The sequence below is a fragment of the Lissotriton vulgaris genome, chromosome 1_1 (assembly GCF_964263255.1).
Source record: "Lissotriton vulgaris chromosome 1_1, aLisVul1.2, whole genome shotgun sequence".
NCBI lineage: Eukaryota > Metazoa > Chordata > Amphibia > Caudata > Salamandridae > Lissotriton > Lissotriton vulgaris.
In genome coordinates this window covers 1,118,034,788-1,118,058,391 of record NC_141685.1, presented here as the reverse complement: position 1 = coordinate 1,118,058,391, position 23,604 = coordinate 1,118,034,788, and the positions used below count along the sequence as shown (strand labels likewise).

The 23,604-nt window shown below is 47.9% G+C and overlaps 1 protein-coding gene across 1 annotated transcript in view; it reads right to left on the bottom strand.

Annotated features, from left to right (window-relative positions):
• DHH (desert hedgehog signaling molecule) overlaps positions 1–23,604 on the bottom strand; it is a 114,742-nt gene that overhangs the window by 79,791 nt on the left and 11,347 nt on the right. The window lies entirely within an intron of this gene.

Here is a 23,604-nt window from a genome sequence, read left to right as displayed (position 1 = left end):
TGCCTGAACATCCAAATCTGGTCCCCTCCAGACCTGAACGTACCCAGACCAGTTGCTTGTGTTCCCTTCTGGAGAGGGGCCTCACCTGGCATGAGGAATAGGGCATTTACCGCTATTGCGAAAACAAACTGTGGAGAAACTACGCTGTCCCTTAATTGTGCTTACATTGATTTAGAGACAAGCTTCAATATGATGGACATGTTTTATTGTTCAAACTTTGGAAACTGGGCAAAATTGCAGAACTTCTTAACTGCGCCCAATTACTTTATGCTGAGATATGCACCATGGTAAGTGAGGAGTTAATAAGTGGACAATCTAGAATAATAAACACGAGGAGTGTGATACATGGTAGTGTCCTGGTTCCCTCATTTTTAATATATTTCTGTCAGACCTAAGCTTGGGCTTACTACATGTAAGTGTTTTCCACCTCAAACAACTCAGTGCCATGTGCAAGCGCTTTGACCATACAGTTCTGCTAAGATGTGAATCTCTGCATCTTCATCACTCACTATCTGATTTGAGATTGTATAGCCAAACCAGTGTTCTGAAAATTAAGTTCAAGAGATCAAAGATGAAGGTCTTTGAGTTTCACAAGCCGTGGGGCTTGGCTTAGTGAGACGGGGTCGCCCACGGGTTCATCTTCGAAAATAGGCCCTGGCTTAGTGAGATGGGTCGCCCACGGGTTCATCTTCAAAAAATGTGACAGAAAGGAAAAATGGTTACAGATGGCCTCTGAAATTATATGCCACCTCAGATAGCCCAACAACAAGGGCTATTCTAAAAGTATTGAGGGCTAAATTACTACCGTCGCTCAATTATGCGCAACAGGCATTTCCAGGGAGGTTATGTTATGTTATGTTATGTTAAATCAATTTGTTAAGCGCGCTAACACCATTAGGTTTCTTGGCGCTGTACAGAGGGAGTCGGGAGGAGAGACAGAAAATAACATAACAGAGGAAGAGACTAGTGGTAGGCTACCGTAAACAGATGCGTTTTGAGGGAGGATCTGAACGTGGAGTAGGGGGAGAGCAACCTAAGAGAAAGAGGTAAGGAATTCCAAAAAGACGGGGCTAAGAAAGAAAACCTAAGACCACCGTGTTTCTTCCGCTTGAATCTGGGGACAGAAAGTAAAGCCAATTGGGAAGACCGAAGGGTACGGGAAGGGACATAAGGATGAAGCAAGGAAGAAATGAAGGAGGGGCCAAGACCAGTGAGAGATTTGAAAATGATGCAACCGAGCTTAAATTTACAGCGGGCAGAGACCGGGAGCCAGTGGAGACTTTTTAGGAGAGGTTGGACATGCTGATCTCTAGGTTGATGGTAGATCAAGCGAGCAGCTTGATTTTGGATCAGCTGGAGTCTCCTGAGTTGGTATGCAGGAATGCCTACATATAGCGCGTTTGCGTAGTCAAGCCTAGACATGACTAGCGCAAGCAGGGCCAAAGTAAGGGCATCGATGGTAAGTAGGCGGGAGATTTTACGTATTTTCCTGAGCTGGAAATGGCTGGAGGAAACTACAGCGCTGATCTGGGGTGTCATAGATAGGTCGTTACTTATGACAACTCCCAGACTTTTTGCAGAGTTGACGGGACAGGGGGGGCTGCCAAGACTGGCAGGCCAGAAAGAAGAGTTCCAGGGATTGGAGGGCCCCCCGACAAGAACCAGCTCAGTCTTGTCGGGGTTGAGTTTCAGGTGGTTTGTGCCCATCCAATCACTGATAGAGCAAAGGGTGTTTTGAAAAGTGAAGATAGATTGATCGCTGGAGTCAATGGTGAAAACCAGTTGGATGTCATCCGCGTAATTAAACGCGGAGACATTGAATCGGCGGAGGGAGCGGATAAGCGGGGCCAGGTATAAATTAAAAAGGAGAGGAGATAAAGAGGAGCCTTGCGGGACACCACAAGACAACTCGACTTGGGAGGCAGAGAACTGGGACAGCCTGACAGCTTGATGGCGATGGGTCAGGAAAGAGCGCACCCAGTCCAGAGCTGTGCCCTGGATGCCAGCCTCTCTGACACTGTCGACCAAAATGTCATGGTCGACCGTGTCAAAAGCGGCCGACAGGTCCAAGAGAACCAGGGCCTGATAGGTGTTAGAGTCGGCGCCCCTGCGTAGTTCGTCCATCACAGAGAGGATGACTGCTTCTGTGGAATGCGCAGGTCTAAACCCAGCCTGCTGGGGGTCCAAAACACCAGAGTCCTCTATAAAAGAAGTGAGGGTTTGAGTAACGTGGGACTCCAGGACTTTGCTGAGGAAAGGGAGGAGGGAAATAGGGCGATAGTTGCTCATGGTGGACGGATCAGCCATAGGTTTTTTCAAAATGGCGACCACCTCTGCCCGTTTGAAGGAGGCCGGAACCACCCCCATAGTTAAAGAGTTGTTTAAAAGAGCTAAAGGGGGGTCCGGACAGGAAGTAAAAGCTTCTCGCAGGGCAGAGGGGGGGCAACAATCGCTGTGGGTTCGCACAGGACTTGTAAAAAATACATTGCACAGCGTATAAAAATAAATTTCACTTACCAACCTGCACTAGAAACACCTTGATTTGCCTTGAATTTGACCTCAACAAAAAAAATTAGAAGAGCTGGCCGCCTTGACAAAATATTTCTATCTAACAACTACGGCTCCAGATAACAACATGAAGGCCACCATAAAATCCATCTTTCTACAACCAAGTAACCCTTGGTCTGCCAGCCTCGCCACATCCAAAGATCTTCTGCAACTAGCGACAGAGAACTGGGACCCCAGCACAATCAACTACGAAACCATTAAATTAACAATAAAAAAGCACGTATGTTTACGCTTTCGCAGTCTGGACATGGAATCCCTGGGAGCCAAAGACTTTCATGAAACCCAATGTCTCCCTCACATTCTGCTTAGTCACACGCCCCACCTCTCGCAGCCCATGGGGAGACAAGCATTACATAGGATTTTGACAAACAAGACTACACCCGCTCCCCTTAAAAGAACTATATCCATCCTGGAAAGCGCGGCTTGGCATTAGGGATTGTCGTCTTTGCAATTACAAAAGAGAGCCCCTGGCACACATTTTATTATGCTGTCCTGCCTTGCGACAAGTTCGCAGTATACACCGTAGACCTATTCTTCTTCAACTGGGCACCCGTACATCGAAGGAGCCCGTCCAACAGCTCTATACTTTGGACATCGTTAAATACACGGCCAACTTTGGGAAATTTGTACTCCATACTCGCTCACTATTGAAGGACAGGTCTTCACAGGCAGAGTGTGACAAACAGCCCGGTTGCCTCTCAAAATCAGGTTCACCGCCCCGGAAGTCTGGCCACCACTGAACAACTGATTCATCATGGGGCTCTTCGAGCCTTATACCGTCCTGATGTTCTATGTTTTAAACAACAACAAAAATACATTATGACTACATTATCCGTGCATACATCACTTTGACGGTCCGGACTCTAACATTATGAACTTTCTTTTTTTTAAAACTGTTTTTAACAATGTCCTGCACTTTTTTTGAGATACTTTTTTACTGTTGTACATTTTAATGGTTTTAAGTAACCACACAAATAAAATAATTCATTCATTCATTCAAGTCTGGGCATAGTTAGAACATTAGTGAATACGTTTTAGAATTTGTTCCAAATTGTGTTACGTCGGCTTGCAGTTGGTGGGTCGTCTATCAGGGAAGTGGTTGGTTCAGAATAAAAACATCTAGGGCAGAAAGAGCCAGGGGTGGTCTGAAGTATAATAAAAGCTCAGTGGCTTAATGTTACAAATGCACATACTGGTGTATGATACAAGCACATCTTTCATGGATCACTTCAGGATTAGATCTTTAAACTTAATAAAAGCCCCATTCAAAATGAAGTTGAGGGGGCTATGACCCATTATTTGTAATCAGGAAAAAATAACTGAACATGCGCAAATCTCAGCCGAAGCTGTGCCATTAAAAGGTTCTGTTATTTGGCCATAAGCATCCAATGGAGGGAAGCATCCAATGTTGGAGGAGCATTCAATGTAGCTAAGCATTCAATGGAGGGAAGCATTCAATGGTGGGAAGCATTCAATGGAGGGAAGCATTCAAAGGAGGGGGGCATTCAATGGAGGGAAGCATCCAATGGAGGGAAGCATCCAATGTTGGAGGAGCATTCAATGTAGCTAAGCATTCAATGGAGGGAAGCATTCAATGGAGGGAAGCATTCAAAGGAGGGGGGCATTCAATGGAGGGGGGCATTCAATGGAGGGAAGCATTCAATGGAGGGAAGCATTAAATGGAGGGGGGCATTCAATGGAGGGAAGCATTCAATGGAGGGGGGCATTCAATGGACGGAAGCATTCAAAGGAGGGAAGCATTCAAAGGAGGGAAGCATTCAAAGGAGGGAAGCATTCAAAGGAGGGAAGCATTCAAAGGAGGGAAGCATTCAATGGTGGGAAGCATTCAAAGGAGGGGGGCATTCAATGAAGGGAAGCATCCAATGGAGGGAAGCATCCAATGTTGGAGGAGCATTCAATGTAGCTAAGCATTCAATGGAGGGAAGCATTCAAAGGAGGGGGCATTCAAAGGAGGGGGGCATTCAATGGAGGGGGGCATTCAATGGAGGGAAGCATTCAATGGAGGGGGGCATTCAATGGAGGGAAGCATCCAATGGAGGGAAGCATCCAATGTTGGAGGAGCATTCAATGTAGCTAAGCATTCAATGGAGGGAAGCATTCAAAGGAGGGGGGCATTCAATGGAGGGGGGCATTCAATGGAGGGAAGCATTCAATGGAGGGAAGCATTCAAAGGAGGGAAGCATTCAATGGAGGGAAGCATTCAAAGGAGGGAAGCATTCAAAGGAGGGAAGCATTCAATGGAGGGGGGCATTCAATGGAGGGGGGCATTCAATGGAGGGGGGCATTCAATGGAGGGGGCATTCAATGGAGGGGGGCATTCAATGGAGGGAAGCATCCAATGGAGGGAAGCATCCAATGTTGGAGGAGCATTCAATGTAGCTAAGCATTCAATGGAGGGAAGCATTCAAAGGAGGGGGGCATTCAAAGGAGGGGGGCATTCAATGGAGGGGGGCATTCAATGGAGGGAAGCATTCAATGGAGGGGGGCATTCAATGGAGGGAAGCATCCAATGGAGGGAAGCATCCAATGTTGGAGGAGCATTCAATGTAGCTAAGCATTCAATGGAGGGAAGCATTCAAAGGAGGGGGGCATTCAAAGGAGGGGGGCATTCAATGGAGGGGGGCATTCAATGGAGGGAAGCATTCAATGGAGGGGGGCATTCAATGGAGGGAAGCATCCAATGGAGGGAAGCATCCAATGTTGGAGGAGCATTCAATGTAGCTAAGCATTCAATGGAGGGAAGCATTCAAAGGAGGGGGGCATTCAATGGAGGGGGGCATTCAATGGAGGGGGGCATTCAATGGAGGGGGCATTCAATGGAGGGGGGCATTCAATGAAGGGAAGCATCCAATGGAGGGAAGCATCCAATGTTGGAGGAGCATTCAATGTAGCTAAGCATTCAATGGAGGGAAGCATTCAAAGGAGGGGGGCATTCAAAGGAGGGGGGCATTCAATGGAGGGGGGCATTCAATGGAGGGAAGCATTCAATGGAGGGGGGCATTCAATGGAGGGAAGCATCCAATGGAGGGAAGCATCCAATGTTGGAGGAGCATTCAATGTAGCTAAGCATTCAATGGAGGGAAGCATTCAAAGGAGGGGGGCATTCAATGGAGGGGGGCATTCAATGGAGGGAAGCATTCAATGGAGGGAAGCATTCAAAGGAGGGAAGCATTCAATGGAGGGAAGCATTCAAAGGAGGGAAGCATTCAAAGGAGGGAAGCATTCAATGGAGGGGGGCATTCAATGGAGGGGGGCATTCAATGGAGGGGGGCATTCAATGGAGGGGGCATTCAATGGAGGGGGCATTCAATGGAGGGAAGCATTCAATGGAGGGAAGCATTCAATGGAGGGGGGCATTCAAAGGAGGGAAGCATCCAATGGAGGGAAGCATCCAATGTTGGAGGAGCATTCAATGTAGCTAAGCATTCAATGGAGGGAAGCATTCAATGGAGGGAAGCATTCAAAGGAGGGGGGCATTCAATGGAGGGGGGCATTCAATGGAGGGAAGCATTCAATGGAGGGAAGCATTAAATGGAGGGGGGCATTCAATGGAGGGGGGCATTCAATGGAGGGAAGCATTCAATGTAGGGGAGCATTCAATGGAGGGAAGCATTCAATGGAGGGAAGCATTCAATGGAGGGGGGCATTCAATGGACGGAAGCATTCAAAGGAGGGAAGCATTCAAAGGAGGGAAGCATTCAATTGTGGGAATCATTCAATGGTGGGGAGCATCCAAAGGAGGGAATTATTCAATGGTGGGGAGCATCCAAATGAGCTAAGCATTCAAAGGAGGGAAGCATCCAATGGAAGGAAGCATTCAATGGAGGGAAGCTTTCAAAGGAGGGAAGCACTCAATGGAGGCAAGCATTCAATGGTGGGGCGCACTCAATAGTGGAGAGCATCCAATAGTGGGGGGCATCTAATGGTGGGGAGCGTCCAATGAAGCTAAGCATTCAATGGTGGGGAGCATCCAATAGTGGGGAGCATCCAATGGTGGGGAGCATCCAATGGTGGGAAGCATTCAATGGAGGGAAGCATTCAATGGTGGGGAGCATCCAATGGTGGGAAGCATTCAATTTAGGGAAGCATCCAATGGTAGGGACATTCACTGGTGGCGAGAATTCAATGGAGGGAAGCATTCAATGGAAGGAAGCATTCAATGGTGGGGAGCATCCAATGGAGGGAAGCATTCAATGGTGGGGAGCATCCAATGAAGGGAAGCATTCAATGGTGGGGAGCATTCACTAGTGGGAAGCATTCAATGGAAGGAAGCATCCACTGGTGGGGAGCATTCAATTGAGTGAAAGTCATACCTGGTTGTCATTGTTACTTGTGTTTGCATGGATTGGTATTATACAGTCAGGACGTGAGTTGTCTCTTTGTGACGTTTTCATTGGGGTAACTCTCAGATTATGAGGAGATAGATGGGAGGCTGAAATGGGATTCTGTAAACCTGATAATCAGGGCCTCTGGAAATATGGAGCAGCGGAGGACCAAATTATGCGGCAAGTTTGACCAAATTATGTGGCAAGAAAAGGCAAACTGAATACGGCATTTTGTGACCGTATTACTTCATTTTTTTTGCAGGTAAAGACAGTCTCTTTGTAGGTTTTACCCCATTAGTACCATTTAACACCCAAATGCGCAATAAACAACAGAAAGAGGCCAATCGACCTGTGCAAAGGGACGTCCACTGTGTGGCTACACGTTGCTGCGATTTTAGTAACCTTTGACCCGTTTGAGCTAGAAACAACTTTTTTTGTCAAACTCTGCAGATTATGCAGCAGATGACACGTTATGTGGAAAATACGCAAATCTATAATGATGCGGAAAGTAAAATCACGACTCCAACGGGCCTGCTGGCTATTTGACCATCAAATGTCCCAACACGTACTGTACAGGAATGAACGTAGAGAATCATATTTTATGTGCACAGAAGCAGCTTTAAAATCATCGTCTATAAATACTCAATCTGAAGTGACTTTTTATATGAATTCTTTAAAAAATGTTATTGAACTATGTTTGATTACTTTTATGGTTTGATATAAAGCACTATAGACTGATTTTAAAAAGCGCGAGAGGAAATATAGAGTCTGCTTGCCGAAGCGCTGGGTTGCAATTGCGGGCGTTGGGCGGCGGGTGTCTGGGTAAAGATGATGCTGAGTGGACTGAGCGCGAGCGGGCAGTATTGGAGTAAGAGGGGCCTGGAGTATGGGGTGACCCTGGAATGGGCAGAGTTGCTGCTGGAGCTCGGAGTCTGTAGTGAGTGAGAGACGGCCGAGCGCTCGGTGTTACTTGGCCGAGGGATGTGATCCGCACTTTGTGAGGGTTAATACTTCAGAGAGGGTACTGTAACTTCTTACGAGCGCCCTGGCCAATCAGAGCGCAGCCCCGTGGAGCGCATTGCTTGCATTCCGCAGATAGTTAAATATTACACAAATCTCAGTCTGGGAGGGAGTGCTGGCCCAGCTCCAGGTCACCGGAGCAGGCACCTGCTGGCGAGCACCTGAGCAGAACCGCGGGGGGCACTGGGGCCTAGAGGCGAGGGCCGCTGCCGCTGGTGTACCGAGCTGCCAGCAGCACTGTCTCTAAGCTACACTATAGCGCAGAGACGGGGATGCTGGGAGTACGAGGCGCGTCACTGCGAACTCCACAGCCCAGAGGCTGTAGGGCGGAGTGTGCCACTGTGAGCCCCACAGGGCACAGGCGGCATCACTGAGAGCCACGAAACCCCGAGACGGGGTCTATTTTAAAGACAATAAACAGGGGCGGGCAGGGGCAGATGATAGGCCCAGGCATGAGCGTAAAAGCATGAGCGTAAAAGAGCCCCTATTACGGAATCGGATAACTGGAAAAAACCTCCTACGTTTGCAAATGGCGAGGTTTCAGACTTGTAAAGACACACTGTATACGTTTTCGTGCAGGGTGTGGGAGACTGCATGAATTTCTGCTTGTTGAAGCCAACGTTTGTAGTAATATCAGGGAAATCAACAGTAAATACCAGCCCACCAGACCATAAAACAAGGCTACAAGCAGCCATAAAACCAGCCCACATACCGACTGTCAGGCCAGGCCTGGTTCTGTCGGATAGCCCTGGCTGTCTGACCCCGACAATACACTGGAAACAGTAGTGAGGTGAGCTCTCGAGGACACGAGGGGTATGGCAGGGAGCTCTCGGGGGCTGGGGTGGTACCACAGTGGGCTTTACATTGCATGGCTAGTAATCCAGTCTGACAAATGGAGCACATGAGGTATGCAGGTGTGCTCTACAAGCTCACCTGGTAAGAGGCGGCATCACTGCGAGCTCTACAGGTGAGAAGCAGTATCACAGTGAACTCTACAGGTAAAAGGCAGCATCACGGCGAGCTCTACAGGTAAGAGGCGCAGTTACTGCGAACTCTACATGTATGCAGCGGCATCACTGAGAGCTCCACAGGTAACAGGCAGCATCACTGAGAGCTCTACGGGTAAGAGGCGGCATCACTGCGAGCTCTACAGGTGAGAAGCAGTATCACAGTGAACTCTACAGGTAAAAGGCAGCATCACGGCGAGCTCTACAGGTAAGAGACGGTATCACTTGGAACTCTACAGGTGAGAAGCAGTATTATTGAGAGCTCCACAGGTAAGAGGCGCAGTTACTGCGAACTCTACATGTATGAAGCGGCATCACTGAGAGCTCTACAGGTAAGAGGCAGTATCACAGTGAACTCTACAGGTAAAAGGCGGCATCACGGCGAGCTCTACAGGTAAGAGGCGGTATCACTGGGAACTCTACAGGTGAGAAGCAGTATTATTAAGAGCTCCACAGGTAAGAGGCGCAGTTACTGCGAACTCTACATGTATGAAGCGGCATCACTGAGAGCTCTACAGGTAAGAGGCAGTATCACAGTGAACTCTACAGGTAAAAGGCGGCATCACTGCGAGCTCTACAGGTAAGAGGCGCAGTTACTGCGAACTCTACATGTATGAAGCGGCATCACTGAGAGCTCCACAGGTAACAGGCAGCATCACTGAGAGCTCCACAGGTAACAGGCAGCATCACTGCGAGCTCTACAGGTGAGAAGCAGCATCACTGAGAGCTCTACAGGTAAAAGGCAGCATCACGGCGAGCTCTACGGGTAAGAGGCTGCATCACTGCGAGCTCTATAGGTAAGAGGCGCGATTACTGTGAACGCTACAGGTAAGACGCGGCATCACTGCGAGCACCACAAGGAAGAGGCTGTATCATTGCAAACTCTACAAGTAAGAGGCGGCTTCACTGCGAACCCTACAGGCAAGAATCTGCATCACTTCGAGTTCTACAGGTAATAAGCGGTATCCCTGCACGCCCTACAGGTAGGAAGAGGCACCACTGCGAGCTCTACAGGTAGGAGGCAGCATCACTGCGAGCTCTACAAGTATTTGACAGTATCACTGGGAGCTATACAGATAAGAAGAGTTATCAGTGCAAGCTCTACAGGTAAGAGGCGGTATCACTGCAAATTCCAAGAGGTGGTATCACTGCGAGCTTTACAGGCAAGAATCGGTATCACTGCGAGCTCTACAGGTAGGAGAAGGCATCACTACTTGCTCTACAGGCATGAATCAGCATTGATGCAAGTTTTACTGGTAAGCGGTGGTATCACTGTGAGCTCTACAGGTAAGACGAGGTATTACAGTGAGCTCTACAGGTAAGAGGTGGTATCACTGCAAGCTCCAAAGGTAAGAGGCGGCATCACTGCGAGCTCTACAAGAAAGAATTGGCATCACTGTGAGCTCTACAGGTAAGAGGAGGTATCACTGCAAGCTCTACAGGAAAGAATCAACATCACTGCGAGCTCTATGCATAAGAGGCGGTATCCGTGTGAGCTCTACAGGTAAGGGGCAGCATCACTGCAAGCTCTACAGGTAAGAAGAGGTATCACTACGACCTCTACAGGTAAGAGGCGGTATCACTGTGAGCTATACAGGTGAGAGGCCGTATCACTGTGAGCTCTACAGGTAAGAAGAGGTATCCCTGCAAGCTCTACAGGCAAGAGAAGGTATCACTGCGAACTCTACAAGTGAGAGGCAGCATCACTGCGAGATCTACAGGTAAGAGGAGGTGTCATTGCGAGTGCTACAGTTAAGAGGCGGTATCACTGCAAGCTCTACAGGTAAAAGGCGGTGTCACTGCAAGCTCTACAGGTAAGAGGCGGTATCACTGCGAGCTCTACAGGTAAGAGGAGGTGTCATTGCGAGTGCTACAGTTAAGAGGCGGTATCACTGCAAGCTCTACAGGTAAGAGGCGGTGTCACTGCAAGCTCTACAGGTAAGAGGCGGTATCACTGCGAGCTCTACAGGTAAGAAGAGGTATCACTGCAAGCTCTACAGGTAAGAGAAGGTATCACTGCAAGCTCTACTAGTGAGAGGCAGCATCACTGCGAGCTCTACAGGTAAGATGAGGTGTCATTGTGAGTGCTACAGTTAAGAGGCGGTATCACTGCAAGCTCTACAGGTAAGAGCCAGTGTCACTGCAAGCTCTACAGGTAAGAGGCGGTATCACTGCGAGCTCTACAGGTAAGAAGAGGTATCACTGCAAGCTCTACGGGGAAGAGAAGGTATCACTGCAAGCTCTACTAGTGAGAGGCACCATCACTGCGAGCTCTACAGGTAAGAGGAGGTGTCATTGCGAGTGCTACAGTTAAGAGGCGGTATCAATGCAAGCTCTACAGGTAAGAGGCAGTATCACTGCAAGCTCTACATGTAAGAGGCGGTATCACTGCAAGCTCTACAGGTAAGAAGAGGTATCAATACAAGCTCTACAGGTAGGGGGTGGCATCACTGCGATTTCTACAGGCAAGAATCGGCATCACTGCAAGTTCTACAGGTAAGAGAAGGTATTACTGCGAGCTTTACAAGTGAGAGGCAGCATCACTGCGAGCTCTATAGGTAAGAAGAGGTATCATTATGAGTGCTACAGGTAAGAGGCGGTATCACCACAAGTTCTACAGGTAAGAAGAGGTATCACTGCGAGCTCTATAGGTAGGAGGCGGTATCACTGCAAGCTCTACAGGTAAGAGGAGGTATCACTGCAAGGTCTATAGGTAAGAGGCAGTATCACAGTGAGTTCTACAGGTAAGAAGAGGTATCACTGTGAGCTCTAGAAGTAGGAGGCAGTATCACTGCAAGCTCTACAGCTAAGAATCATCATCACTGCAAGCTCTACAGGTAGGAGGTGGTATCACTGCGACCTCTACAGGTAAGGAGAGGTATCACTGCGAGCTCTACAGGTAAGATGCGGTATCACTGCGAGCTCTTCAGGTAAAATAGGGTATTACTGCGAGCTGTACAAGTGAGAGGAGGCATCACTGCAAGCTCTACAGGTAAAGAAGGTATCACTGCGAGCTCTATAGGTAAAAAAGGTATCTTTGCAAGCTCTATAGGTAAGAGGCACAATTGCTGAAGTGTAAGGAATGGAGAGAGGCAGAATAAGAGGGAGAAAGTGAGTTAGAAAGAAAGTGACGAGAGGGACGAGAGAGAGGGACGGGGAGAAGGAATTAAAGACAAACCGCAGAAAGGGAAAGAAAGAGTGTGAGAAGCAAAACCAGAGAAACAGCAAGAGAGAAAGTAAGAGGGGGGTAAAGTGAGAAAGAAAAGCAATGAGAAATAGAAAGAGAAAGAAAGCGAAAGAAAGAGGGAGTATTGGGATTTGAGAGAGAAAGTGAGAGAGAATGAACACGAGAGGGGAAAATTGAATTGAATGGACGAGAGAGAGAGAGAGAGAGAGAGAGAGAGAGAGAGAGAGAGAGAGAGAGAGAGAGAGAGGAAAAGACAAGGTTGGGTGTCGAGAAAGAGATAGCCAGTGAGGGAAAGAGGGGGAAGTCTAGAGAGAGAATGACAAAGGAAGGCAGGGAGAGAGAACGCGAAAGCGAGAAAGTCAGTGAGAAAGAAAGAAATCCATATAGGCAGAGAAAGAGCGCGCTTGCTCTGGGCGGGCTGGGCTCAGGAGAGAGGTGGGTCTGTCAAGTCGGCAGTGCCAGGCCAGCCCCTGCCCTCCCTGCACAATGGCCATTCTCCGTCCCCAGAATTACTTAACTGGGCGAGAATTCTGAGCCCCTGAGTTCAGGACATACCAGCTCACTCCTCAGCTCCCGCCACAAAGGCTCTTTTCAGACGCAGGCTCCCAGCCGGTTGTGCTCGGGAAAGGGCACTGTGGGATCGGAACTAGGGGACTGGGTGAAGGGCGGGTGAGAGCGAGCCTAGGAAGGTTGGATTCCGAGGCCTTGCCCTGTGTCAGCCTCCTCCACAACTGGACAGCGCCCAAACATCACCCTGCCTCCCAAAGCCTCACCCAGTCATCAGCCATCCTCGCTTAATCTGAAAACATCCACTCAACATTGCCACACCACCAACAAACAACACAGAATCACGAACAAACACTACTTAACCACCATCACCAAACCACCACCCAACGTTACCCTACTCAACCACCAATCAACATAAAACAACCAACATGGCCCATTGAGCAACCAACATTACCCACACACCAAAGCACATGCTAAGTCCACCGATCAACATTGTGCCTCATTGTGAGTGAGTATCTCGAGGCGCCTGTCCATTTCAGAGCTACCTTGATACAAGCAGAGTTTGCACTCTACAAATACTGATACCCACGTACAGACTCACAGCCAGCATTTCCCAACCGGCACCCGACATTACAAACCAACACCACAGAACCAGCCACCGACATCACCCATCCACCGACCATCACACAACCATTGCCTGAGCCAATTGTACATTATACACCTAGCAGACAAACAACTAGTATCGGACAACCACCAACCACTGACACTGGGAGGTCTACATCACATGATGCAACTTGACAGATACTGTCAGTGTGGTATTCACCCGTTACAACGCATCTTTTACTCCGCACTACCACTACAACGCGGGCATTACAACGCATACCGTTACAACGCATTGCGCTGGGGGGGCGCTCTAGGATAAGAGGTAAGTTTAATTTACTATCCAACACCTTCCCTAGGGTCCACGGGGACTGGAGTTCGAATAGTAAATTATACTTACCACTATCCAGCACCCCAAAGCGCTATGCGTTGTAGCGGTATGCGTTGTAAATACCGCGTTGTAATGGTACGCGGAGTAAAAGTATGCGTTGTAACGACATACATCCGTCAGTGTCTGTAAATTGCCACGTGCTAGGGCCAGTGTAAGCAAGCAGTGATTCAGCAGAGGTTTATATTAGCATTTTAAATCTGGCATTGTGCCCCGTTGCCCTACAAATAGACAGAACCAAACCGTCATTCGGCCTTACTTAACCACTCTTTAACCTCACCGAACCCCATCAACCATCAGCCGTTGCCACTCAACCTTGCAATGTACAACACCACCCAGACAATGTCACCCGCCCACCAAGCGACATCGCCAAATCGCGAACAAACATCACTTAACCGTCAATTCATATTCTGCTACCACAACACCATCCCACCACCGTCAATCCTCACAGAACTAGAAGGTGTACATAAGATCATCCAACTTTCCCAACAGTAGCAGTAGGGCAAGCTAACCCATGTTATGGACTAGTGGAGATTAGTGGAAACTAAAGAAGACAATTAGAGCTTCAAAAGTTCCCCATGGAGTAAGACTCTGAAGCCTAGTCACGGCAATATCCCCCACAATTAGACAGCCCCCAGCCTTCAATCACAATAACCAAAATTAACCTGTCACCGAATCATTGCCCAACTACTAATGAATCTCACTCATTGTACAAGGTCTCTGTCACTCTAACAACCTTTGATGGCAATAGCACGAACAGCACCTAAAACCAAGCCAAGGCTTGATGTAGACACATATCACGCCTTCGTACGTACCTGACGGAACCACGTCTGGACAAAGCCATCTGACAAAACATCCACTAGACACGTCTGCATCATAAACCACACTAGAGAACAGTGAAGGCCTGAGGAGCTCCTGGAGTTCCTTTGAAAAGAACAATCTCACCTAACCTTTGTTGTATTTATTCGCAGATTTCTTTCTTTTTATTTGACTATTAGTTGCCCAAAATCCTTTAGGCTCTGTGCAAAGCCTTGGAAGAACTTGGACACATTAACTGATGAACACTGACCAAGACCCTTCTTATGGGCTCATGTAAAACAGAGACTACAAAAGTATCTTTTACGGAAACATGGCGGCTATTTACTAGCATTTTGTGTGGTCACTTGCTTGTCACAAAGCTGCGCAAAACAACATAACAAGCCAATTTAGGTGACATTAAAAAGGTCTGTGACTGCGGTGCGAAATTGCGACAGGTCACATCAACACCTACACAACCATTAGTAATTCCAGGCCTTAGACTTCAAACCGCAGACTGTCAAAATCTTGCTCTTGTACAAATATCTCCCAACACAAAGTGCTGCCTAACTCCTCGAATACTCTCTTTTCTATATTTTAGGGCCACCTTCATTTTAATTAAATATTCTAACTGCAGTCCTAGGACATTTGTGTGCAAGGGCCTCCTAGTGGCTTCAGGGGTGGGTGCACATTTTTGTAGGAAGATATCTAGGCAAGCTCTATTTATTTATTTATTTATAAAGTTTTATATAGCGCGAACAAGATCCCGAAGGATATAAGAGCGCTTTACAATAGACTTTTTGCAGTCTGTTTCCACATGTTAGCCCTACATAGTGTAGCTGCCAGAGGAGTTTGAGGGACTCCTTATTTGTTTTTTAGGTCTTGCCTAGGCAGCGCGTGCGCTGTCTCTTCAAGATATGCTGCATTCAGCTATGGACTTTAAGCTCTGTCCACTTTCCGTCCATCTTTTCAATTGGCTCCTGTTACTGTCCTTTGTATATTATGGCTTTTGATTCGTTAATAGGCTTAGTAGTCCCTCCTTTTCTCCTGTTGTAACCTTCCATGAGGTCTGGCCCTGTTACATGTGTTGTTACTCAGTATGTTTTAGCTACTGTTTGTCAGCATTATTTTCTTAATTACATTCCCCTAGTTGCTGCTGCAGGCACAACAGGCTCTACGCTCTCTGCTTCAGCAAACCAGAGTCAACGTGTTTTCATGGATCAGTGTGGCACCCGATCATGGACTCACGCTTTATCGTTCAAAGACGCTCCCTCCCCGCTTAACAATCGGCTGCCTCGCTTTATGCTTTGTCAGATTAAAAAAAATGATATGCTTTAGCTTTAAACATGCCGACCTCCTTACCACTCCCACAACACTGCTTGCCTGCCCCCAGGCCCTTAGAGATCGCTTCATTTTTTTTTTACTTAATTAAAATGAACAGCTTCTCAGTGGCTCACAATATGTGTATCGTGGCACCCCAGTGCGCAGTAACAAGTACTTTGGGAAAAAACAGATACGCCTTGTCATGTAAACAAGCCAAAGCTGCAGTAAGACGCTCCCCCGCTCAACGGGAGGCCGCCTAGCTTCATGCCTAGTCAGATTTTTTTTAATTACTTGCTTTCGCTTTAAGCGTGCCAACCCTCTCACTCCTCCCACAACACTGCTTGCCCCTCCCCACCACCCCTCCGAGATCACTTCTTTACAACACAACTTAGGCGTTGTCTTCAGGACGTTCCTGGTGCAGAATCTGATTGCTGTTGGTGCCGGGCAGGTCAGTGTCACAAAAATTAAACCTCTACAAGAAGCACTTACAGAAATAAAGAAAGCAGGTGCCCAAATTGAAGCTCCACTTCTGTAACATATTAATCAGCCTAACTTGGTGGGCATGGCTAAGGCTAAGAAAGTGTGTTTTCTCCACATTGCCACCATGAAAAGTTAGCTGTAATCCTTGATGGAGGTGTTTTCATCCTTGCTTTTCTCGAGCGCAAACCCTCATGTAGTGTATGTGACGAGGAGGTTCTTTCTCGTTATCTGTTACATTGAGCCGGGCGGCTGAGAGGAGGAGTGAGCGTGGATATGTTCTGTTGTTGTTTTGTGTTTTTTTAACACAAAGATCACTGCCACGCTCTCTTGTACAACGTGATGCCTATTAACAACCAGATCCAGGCGGGAGCTTTGTCAATATGGCTGTTATGGTTAGCTCTTTGTGCCACTGGGCATGCTCCCAAGGGAAGAGACCTCACCAAGATGGCTTCTTGGTTCACTCCGGAAAGAGTTATTTTTCGGAGCTACGTTACTTTTGCAATTGATGCTAATCAACCCTTCAATCAGCAGCTACTACGCCTGCAGCCTTGCTTTGCAATGCAATAGGTCTCGCATTACTAAAAGTTTGCGCCACAGGCGTTGCATTATTATTTGCATCACCAATAGCTCAAACTTTCAGTAATGCGAGATCTGTTGCATTGCACATGCTTGCTTAATTTTGCATTGAACAGAATTTGACATGATCTTTTCAAGGTTTGGATCTGCTCATGTTCTCTGTATATCTGAGTTGTGGGTTGCACAATTTATACAGTTTATTAAAAATGTACCATGGAAGATCACATTCTAGGGGTTTCCTGGGTACCCTCTGGCTCACCACACCCCCCAGGCCTCCATTTAAACCAGTGATCGTCATGCTGTGGGGTTGAAGTATGAGGCGGGAAAATAATATTAGCAATGTAGTCGCTGGGACGTATGAGTAAAATGTTTTGATGAAGTAGGGCGGCTCAAAAAGTTCAAGAGATTTGGCCTATAGCTAGACCTGACAATTTGAGACCTGAGGAACCAGGCTTCAATCCTGGCCTGGGCCCAACATCTTGTGATTGTGGGCAAAACCCTTAGGGGCATATGTACAAGGGCATTGCTCCTCTGGAGCATCACTTTTTACGATGCTCCGGTGGCACAATGCCCTGCTCCATATTTACTATGCGGCGCTGAGCCACTTTGGTGGTTTAATGCCGCATTGTAAATATCATTTGCCTTACACAGTTTTCTGCGTCAAAAGGGTCTGCAATGGGTGTTGTTGTGGGCGTTCCACCGCAACACCCATTGCTTTGTGACGCTTTCCCAGATTTACAAGGATCTGTAAATTTGAGGCAGTGCTATAAACTAACGCAATTGAAAAGCAGGCGTTAGAGGGGTGCAACGAGAAGAAATACTTCTATTTCTCCTTGTTTTTTGCTCTTTCTATGTTCGTTGCATTCTGCAGCCCACATAGAAGGAGCAAATCACCTTTAATGATTGTTCATGTGCAGGAAGGTGTCTCTTCCTGTGCATAAACAACCGTCCCTGCAACACAGGCACCCTTGTAACATAGCCCAAATGTGTCTGCTTTGGTGCTAGGCATCTTTTTTATCGCAGGTGCAAGGGAAAACACAGTGGTGCACCGTATTCTTGTGAATATGGCACATCCCAGCCTTTTTTAAATGAAGCAGCTTGTCGCTGTTAAATTGCTTGCTTTGCTGCGCTGCGTCATTTCTTTGTAAATAGGCCCCTCAGTTCCTTATTCACTGTCGCAGCTAAATGCCTGGAGTACTTGCTCTAGATTGCATTGCATCAGCCTTTATATGTTAATAGATTCTTCTTTACCCACACAGCTTCCATATCTGTGAGTTCTTCTCCCCAGAGTGCCCATGGCCAGGGAATTCTGTGTCCAGTGCGTGGCAGCGCTTGGTAGTTGCTCTACCTGCCAGCACTCTCCAATCCTCAGATTTTGCTACACTTGACGCTACCATAAGTACACTAAGTACACGGGTAGCTCTTGTACACTTGGGGCTACCCGTTCAGCCCCCCATCCCATACCCAAGTTCTAGTTGGGGGCAACTGGTTATTAGCTCCCAGGAGTATCCACTCTTTACTCGTTGCTTCTATCCGGAAGTGTCCCTAAATCTCCTGTCCTTGCTACACTGACGCCCACCCTTACCGAGCTCCTGTCCTCTTTAGTGCCCCATTTCCGGCGGCCATATTCTAGATGGAGCTGAGGTATGTGCACCACTAGCCCTGGGATCTCTGTTTTGGTGGAAAAAATCCTACACCCTTGGGTGGCGGGACGGGACCTCTGTGGAACATGGAACAGTGGTGTGGGTGGGGACAGCCCCCCTTGACTGACCAGGGCACTGGCATGATCTTCTTGCAGATTTGCAGGTACTACACCCCTGGATTTGTGTGGCACAGGCTGTAAGGTAAGGCCTGAGAAGTTAAAGGTCCTACTCATGGCTTTAAGTGGGCCAGGTCCTGCTGGTGCGCAGCACCGGCAGTTCTAAAAAGCAGGTACTGAGATGGGTCCCTATCGGGCTCTCCATTTTTGCTCTCACCCTCAGGGTACTTCACATAAAAAGCTGATAGGGTACTGGGGAATAAATATAATTGTATAGCACGTTTGCATAATTATACACATTTCAGTTACATAAAAAATGAAGTTTTTACAAAGACGCAACATGGTTACTTCAACTAGAAAGAAAATGCCCTACAAAATCCCGGAAATACTGAAACTACCATTGTACGTGGTTAGAGAAGGGAAGGCAGTGGTGGCTGGCAGGGAACAGGGGTGGTGAGGCAGGGGTTAGGGTGGAGGGGACAACATTTTTTATATTTTTATGGCTGCTGTCTCTACTCAGCTTTGGTCCCTTCTCGTAGCCGCCTTCTCCTCAGCTTCAATCCCGGAAGCACACATGCTCCCCTAAGCCAATCACAACGCTGCAATGCAGTGCTGTGATTGGTCTGGGCACCGTGGTTTGGCACTCAGACGGGGACTGGAAGCCTGTGCATGTTCCCCACCAGGCTGTGTATTACAGCCTGGTGGGGGACATGAAAAGTGTGCATGACTGTTTGGCCGGCCCAAGACAGTCGGCCAAACCGCCATGCGCACTTTGAGTGTGCCACCACTCCTCCCTTTGAGACCCCAGTCCCGCCCCAACCCAGCCCTGTAGCCAAAAATAAAATTATAATTACGAGGTTATTATCATTTTATTTTTCCTGCTCTGAGAGCAGTGGGGCGACGCTGCACCGCCTTAGCGGAGAGACGACTAATAACAGACTGAGAAATATATGTGAATATTTGTGACCATCAATAGGGAAGAATAGAATTGACACTAAAGAACATGCGTGAAAATGATAATGTCCATTTTCTTTAGGTAAGACAATGTACATTGTGTTTATGATGATTTTTTTTTAAAAAGCATATTGGTAAATAATATTACTTCACAAGGCAACCTTTCATGGCGCATCTCAAATCTGTTTTTTCGGGTACAATCTCCTGATGCACTATGACACAGTATTCACTTAGGGTCTCATTTACAAGAGGCCTGCGCCAGCGGAACACACAGACCTCTCAATCTTATCTATGAGGCCACGCAAAGCCACCCAGCGTAGCTTTGCTTGGCCTCATAGATATGGAGTAAGGCAAGGCAGCGCAAAGTGCCGCGTTGCCTAACTTTGCATCAAGGAGGTAGTTCATGGGTGTTGCTGTTGGTGTTATCATGCAACACCCATGGTAAAACACCTAAGGATGTTGACACTGCCCCAGATTAACAAAATCACGTAAACCTGGGGCAGTGCAAAAACCTTACACCTCACCAGAGCAGGTGTAGAGAAGAAAAATGTTTTCATTTCTCCTTGTTTTTTCCTCTTTCAACACATAGATTGAGGAAAATGCCTCTTGTGATTGTTTTTGCGCAGGAAAGTCCCCTTCCTGCACAAATCATGTCAACAACACAGACACCCTTGAACCATGGTGCAAGGGTGCCTGCTTTAGAGCTCTGCTGCAAATTGTGCACTGGCTGAGAGGTCAGTAATGCACCGAATCTTGTGAATTCAGTGCATTTCTGCCCTTTTGAATTGGCGCAGGGCAGCGCAGCAAAAAGACTTGAGGAGCGGCCCTACACTGATTCTTTGTAAATGAGGCCCTTGTTTTGGACATTCAAAAGACGCAGAGATTTTAAATTGGGCATTTAAAGGACGCAGAACTTGTTGCCAGGTGGCCACATAAGAGAGTGAGCATTTCAATGTTATTTGATGTATTATATATCTGAATGTAATGACAGGAGTAGCAAAATACCAGTGGGGCGGAACAGATTTTAAACTTACCTGTTTTTAAGCCACGCCCTTAATTACATCGGCCATGCCCCTTTGAGAGACCCCTACCCACCCCCCCCCCCCCCCCCCCCCCCCGCCGCCCAAGTTTTTAATTCTACCTAAATCCCTGGTTCTACTTAAACTGCAGAAAAAAGGCCTTAGAGGCACCAGGACCGGAAAAAGAAAACCTTAGCTGTACCAGGGCCAGGCCTCGGAGAGACCTGGACAGGACCTCAGAGTTACCAAGGCAGGACCTCAGAGATACCAGGACAGGGAAAAAAGAACTCAGAGATACCAGGGCAGGAAAAACATCTTAGAAATACCAGGACAGAACCTCAGAGGTACTTGGGCAGGAAAACAGTCTTAGAGATACCAGGGCAGAACCTCAAAGATACCAGGGCAGGAAAAAGACCTTAGAGATACCAGGGCAGGACCTCAGTGGTACCAGGGCAGTAAAATGCCTTAGAGATACCCAGGAAGGATCTCAGAGATACCAGGGCAGGAAAAAGACCATAGAGATACCAGGGCAGGACCAGAACGTCAGGGATACCAGGGCAGGAGCTCAAAGATACCAAGACAGAACCGCAGAGATTCCAGGACATGAAAAAGACCACAGAGATACCAGAACCGGAACTCAGAGATACCAGGCCGGACCAGAACCTCAGAGATACCAGGACAGGAAAAAGACCTTAGCTATTTCAGGACAGAGAAAAACCTCGGAGATACCAAGTCAGGACCGGAACCTCAGAGATACCAGGACAGTAAAATGACCTTAGAGATACCAGGACAGGAAAAAACCTCAGAGATACCAAGGCAAGACTGGAACCATAGAGATACCAGGACAGGAAAAAACCTCAGAGATACCTGAACAGAAAAAAACCTGAGAGATACCAAGGCAGGACCGGAACCTCAGAGATACCAGGACAGGAAAAAAACCTGAGAGATACCAGGACAGGAAAAATACCTGAGAGATATGAAGGCAGGAAAAAGACCTGAGAGATACCAAGGCAGGACCGGAACCTCAGAGATACCAGGATTGGAGAAAGACCTGAGAGATACCAGTGCAGGAAAAGGACCTGAGAGATACCAGGACAGGAAAAAGACCTGAGAGATACCTGGGGAGGAAAAAGACCTGAGAGATACCAGGGCAGGAAAAAGACCTGAGAGATACCAGGGCAGGAAAAAGACCTGAGAGATACCAGTGCAGGACAAAGACCTGAGAGATACCAGGAAAGGAAAAAGACCTGGGAGATAGCAGTGCAGGAAAAAGACCTGAGAGATACCAGGACAGGAAAAGACCTGAGAGATACCAGGGCAGGAAAAAGACCTGAGAGATACCAAGGCAGGACTGGAACCTCAGAGATACAAGGACAGGAAAAAGACCTGAGAGATATCAGGACAGAAAAAAAGACCTGAGCGATACCAGGACAGGAAAAAGACCTGAGAGATACCAGGACAGGATAAAGACCTGAGAGATACCAGGGCACGAAAAACTCCTCAGAGATACCAAGGCAGGACCGGAACCTCAGAGATACCAGGACAGGAAAAAGACCTGAGAGATACCAGTGCAGGAAAAAGACCTGAGAGATACCAGTGCAGGAAAAAGACCTGAGAGATACCAGGACAGTAAAAAGACCTGAGAGATACCAGGACAGTAAAAAGACCTGAGAGATACCAGGGCAGTAAAAAGACCTGAGAGATACCAGGACAGTAAAAAGACCTGAGAGATACCAGGGCAGTAAAAAGACCTGAGAGATACCAGTGCAGGAAAAAGACCTGAGAGTTACAAGTGCAGGACCGAAACCTCAGAGATACCAGGTGCAGGAGCTCAAAGATACCAGGACAGGACCTTAAAGATATCTGTATAGGAAAAATACCTCAGAGGTAACAGGGCAGGAGCTCAAATATACCAGGACAGGACCTCAAAGATATCTGTATAGGAAAAATACCTCAGAGGTACCAGGGCAGGACCTCGGAGATACCAGGGCAGAAACAAGGCCTCAGAGATAACTGGGCAGGAACAAGACCTCAGACAGGAAAGAAACTAGAACTTAGAGCACAAAACAAAACTTGGAAAGTATGTGTACCACTGGTCCAGCCTCATGGGCAAACTAAGGGCAGTGTAAGTGCGGTCTCATGGGGAAGTGACAGGGCAGTCTCACGGGGAAGTGTCGGGCAGTCTCGTGCCACATCCAGGCCCACCTCGCATGCTGTCTCGGCTGCCTCTGGGCAGCCACGGGATATTCTCACCGCAGACTCTGCCGAGTCCGGTTCCTCTGACGTAGAACACTGTTTATCAACACCAAGAAGTAGCAGTTTGAAAATCCTTGAGATGTCTGTCATTCCAGCGCGAAAGAACAGCAGACAAAGGAGCGAGGGAGGAATGGGGAGGGAGAGGGGAGAGGGCATGAGACAAAGAGAGGGGGAGGAGAGACGGCACGGGAGAAGGAGAGAAGAGGGAGGGAATGAGAGGGGAGAGGAGTGGGTCTGAGGAATACAGCTGAGCAAAGGATGAGAGAAAGATGGGAGAAGGGCAGGGACTGGTGAGGAGAGTGGAAAGGCAAGAAGGAGAGGAGGGTTGTGGAGGGGAGGGAAAGGGAGAGGAGAGCAGAGGACAGGAGGGGAGAGGAGAGGGGGGACGGATGGGAGGGCAAGGCATAAGGGCAGGGAGAGGAGAAGGGAATGGCAGGAAAGACAGAAGGGGATGGGGTGGGAGAAGTTCAGGGAGTGGAGAGGAGAGGAGGGCAGGGGATGAGAAGGGAATGGAGGGGAGGGGGAGCCCAGATGAGAAGAGGAAACAAGAGGGAGGTGAAAAGGGTGGTTAATGGGAGAAAGAGGGGTGACAATGGGTGAGGAGAGCGCCTATGGGAGGAGAAGAGAAGGGAGGAAGGAGAAGAGGCGAGAGAGTAGTTGTAAACAATAGAAAGAGGTAATAGATTGGCCGAAGATAAGGGGGAGAAGGAGAGAACAGAGACGAATGAAGAGAAGAGAGATGTGTAAAGAAAGAGGTGAATGAAAGAGAAGCAACTGGAGGAAGAGAAGAGAAGGTGAAGGGGTGAGAGACGTGATGAG